This window comes from Propithecus coquereli, unplaced genomic scaffold (genome assembly GCF_000956105.1).
Source record: "Propithecus coquereli isolate 6110/MARCELLA unplaced genomic scaffold, Pcoq_1.0 Scaffold146, whole genome shotgun sequence".
Classification (NCBI taxonomy): Eukaryota; Metazoa; Chordata; class Mammalia; order Primates; family Indriidae; genus Propithecus; species Propithecus coquereli.
The window spans coordinates 3,099,837-3,103,772 of NW_012138969.1; the positions used below are offsets into that span (position 1 = coordinate 3,099,837).

The 3,936-nt window shown below is 41.4% G+C and overlaps 1 protein-coding gene across 1 annotated transcript in view; it reads right to left on the reverse strand.

Moving 5' to 3' along the window:
• LAMC1 (laminin, gamma 1 (formerly LAMB2)) overlaps nucleotides 1–3,936 on the reverse strand; it is a 168,785-nt gene that overhangs the window by 47,564 nt on the left and 117,285 nt on the right. The gene's annotated exons all lie outside the window — the stretch shown is intronic.

Sequence of the window (3,936 nt, forward strand, 5' to 3'; positions counted from 1 at the left end):
AAAAAGAAATCAACTGCCACCTGCTTCTATTGCAGCTGAGAGAACAGAGAGAGTAAGAATTTTCCCACAACCAAATAACTGACAGGAAGAGAGACAGAGCTGGAATCAGGGCTCTTTCTACCATATGAAACTCACTGCTTCTCATCCTTCCTTTTCTACTTTCCTACCATTATTAGCTCAAATTGAGCTCTTGATATCTTTATAGCCAACAGGGCCTGAATTAGCCTAACATTTTTGGAGCATCAGAGATTTGTTCATTTATTCATTCAACAAATATTTTCTGAGCATCTACTATCTACCAGCACTGTTCTAGGTCATCAGGGTGATGTGAACAAGTTGACGCAGTCTCTGCTTATGCTGCAGTTGGTGGAGACCAATACACAGACATACAAATAAACAAGATTTTTTCAGACAGGGATGAGCATAAACAATTTAAACAAAACAGAGCAACATGACAGAGTGAGGGTGAGGGCTAATTTAGATTGGGTGGTTAGAGAAAGTCTCTGTAAGAAAGAGACATTAGGACATTGGGATGGCCATGGAAAGACAGAAAGGAAACCAGCCATGATAACATCCAAGGGAAGAATGTTTCAGAAAAACAAGATGAGCCGTGGAAGCAGTAACACTCCATCCATGCAGGACCATGTAGGTCATAGGAAGGGATTTGGATTTAAATTTAAGTGATACAAGAAGCTACTGGAGGGTTTTAAAATACAAATACATTTTTAAAAAATGGATCTGAGGTACATTTTTAAAGGATTATTCCAGCTTCCACGTGGAGAACAGATTGTAAGGGAGCAGCGAAGCAGGGAGACCAATGGGCAATCCTAGGTGAGAGATGACGGTGGTTTGAACCAGGGTGGGGGCAGTGGAGGAGCTGAAAAGTGGCCAGATCTGAGACAGAATCAGTAAGAATTACTGACTGGTTGTTTTTGGGAAATGAAAGAAAGAAGAATCATGTACATGCCCTAGGGTCTTAGCTTGAGCAACCAGGTTAATGGTAGTATATTTACTGAGATGAACAATACTGGGGAAGGAACAGACTTGGGGGTGGAGAAAAAGGGAGGAAATCAAAAATTTAACTTGGATTTGCTTAAATTTGAGGTTCCTTTAGCTATTAATATGTGAATTAAGATCAAAGCAGAAAATAGTTGGCATATTCAAATTAGCATGACTTGAGGAAAGTTTACCAAAGGTACTATTTGTAGGAGTATGGGCAGAATGTAGGGAAACCACAGGAGAGTGTAGCACCTGGGATAGGCTCCACAACCAGGGCCTCCGGGCGGGGCTGGAGGGAGCACTTCCCAGAACCTAAGGTTAGAAGAGCTGTTTGGGAAAGGCCTACTGCCAAGAGCTGAGAACTTTGATTTGAAGTTATAAACCCAGAGGACCCCACAGAAAGGGGGCTTTGGAATAGATACTCTGCCCTCACCCTCCTGCTCTGGGATCTCCTGTATGTGCCTCCTGCTGTCTGAGCTCAAATGGAGCCTGGCACTCAACGTAGCACACACATTTCTCACCAGAGTAGACAAAGGTGCACAGTGGATGCTGAGGGGCAAGCACGAGGCTTCCAGCCCACACCACATGGAGGTGGCAAGTAGGCAGCTGGTGCTCAGGAGAGAGAGGTCAGGGCTGAAGATACAGATTTTGCCACCACAGGCACAGAAAGGCTTTTGAAGTCTGAGGATGAGATGTGATCACCTAAAGGGAGACTGGAGATCAAGCTGACACGAGAGCCCTTGAATGAGAAACAGAGACAATCAAAGGATACCCAAAAGAAGAAGGGTAGAAGGAAAACAAAGTGAAGTGTCACAGAAGGCAGGAGGAGAAAATGTCTGGAGCAAGGGGAACAGAAAACAGAGGGGAGTATTGCAAAAGACTGGGTAAGAGGAAGACTGAGCTGAACAGAAAATGCAGTTGGGGCAGTGGGGGCGGGGTGGGGGGGAATTAACAGGACATTGGAGAAGGTAAGAATCCAGGGATCCTCCTGGTCTCCGGTGTAAATAGCAGCCAGACTCTCACCCAAGATCCACTCCAGATTAGGATTAAAACAGGATTTCAGCTGTGCTTTTCATCAGGTCACTCAGCTATTCTAGATATCCTTATTTAAAAAGTTTTAAACCTTTTGAATAAAACTAAAATCTGGTAGAAAACTAAAGCAGAGCTACCTGGTAGCCCATGAAATACTCACTCCAAAATACTTGTTGGCAGCTACAGTCAGTCTATGCCTTTGTTTTAAAGTCTAGGATCTAGGTTCAAATCCTGGCTGTACCACTTACATGACTCTGGGCAAATGAGATACTTTTTCTAGCCTTAGTTCTCCTTGTCTTCTCTCCCTCCACTGGGAGAGGCATCCTCCTCTCCACTCCTTTAGCACTCTTGTGTACATTCTTTTACCTGAATTAACCACACTATATTAAAATTATCTGTTTCCCTTTATAAATTTTATCCTCTGAAGAAGAGGGACTGTCCCTTATTCATTTTGTATTCCGAAAGACATGCACTCAAATTTATTGGGGGAAAAAAGAATGTTATTACTACTTATTTACCCCAAAAGACTGTTTTAAAGATTAAATTACATGTAAAGGCATACCATGCATAAAGATCTCAGTGGCTATCAGTATTTATTCATAATTTTTGACAGTCTTATATCTGAGGAACATCTTACCTCATATCGGCAACCGCTATTCATTTATTTAGCAAACATTTATATTCATTCAACAAATACCCATACCTAACACTGTTCTTCAGTCTAAAGAAAGAGAGCGGCCAACAGCAGGCCAAAGAATCTGGCACATCTGAGGGACTAAAAAAAGCCCAAAAGGGCTGGTTTATGCAAAAGTGAATAAAACAAAGTCCCTGCTCTTACAGTGCTTAAACCAAGGGAGGGGGACTGAAGAGTAGAGAAGAAAAACAATAAACAAATGAATAAATATAAAAATGTTAAGTGGTCAAAAAATGCTACAGAAAAAACCAAAGCAGGATATAAGGATAAAGAATGATGGCATTTTTTTTAATAGGATCTGTGCTGTTTCTCATACAGACCTCTCTGTACCCTAATTAACATCCTCCAGAATTACTACAGATCATTCCCTTCAAGCCAGGTGATAGCTAACAAAACAAATATACTCACTCGTCTTGTGTGAGAGACATCTGGATAGCAACTAGTACGTTTATAACATTTTCCAAGATCTGTATTATATTCTACCTTTCCACTCAGTATCCCAAATAGTCTCAATTCACCATTTGTATTAGTTAGTATAGACATAAGACTGTCACCACCATGCTTAATTGTTTCATTTTGCAGTTGAAGTCTGCCCAATCAAACAACAGAATGAGTAAAGGAATCTCTTGCCAAAATGCTACATTAAGTACTTCTAAGAGTCGATACTGCAAATGGAAATACCAACTATGTGCTGTGGCACCAGAGTAAGGGGCCCAGTAATCTGGGGTAGTAAGGCGGGGAGGGTTCACTGAGGAAAGCCTTCCTGTGGAAGTTGATGTTTCAACTCACAGCTGCCCAACAGGCAGGAGTCGGCCAAAAGAAGTGAGATTTGGGTAGGAGAAAGGGGAAAATCAGTCTCAAGAAAGAAGAGCGGCCAACAGCAAGCCAAAGAATCTGGCACATCTGAGGGACTAAAAAAAGCCCAAAACAAGCCCAGAGAAGTCTATCTGTGTGAGACTCTGCCGGGCCACTGTTCAAAAAAAAAGTCAGGAAAGAGTCAGATATGAAATTCTATACTAATTTCCATTCCTTATTTTCTTGTCTACCTTAAAAAAAATGATTGAATCTGTCCTGCAATTCCTCTGTGCTTGGTCAGTGGAGAGGTGGAAGAAAGATGGAGCATTTTGACGTTTCCTAATAATTAAAGGTTATTTTAATGAGATAAAAGCGATTCAGATTATTAGCTTGGTTTTGTTTCACTTTTTTTTTTT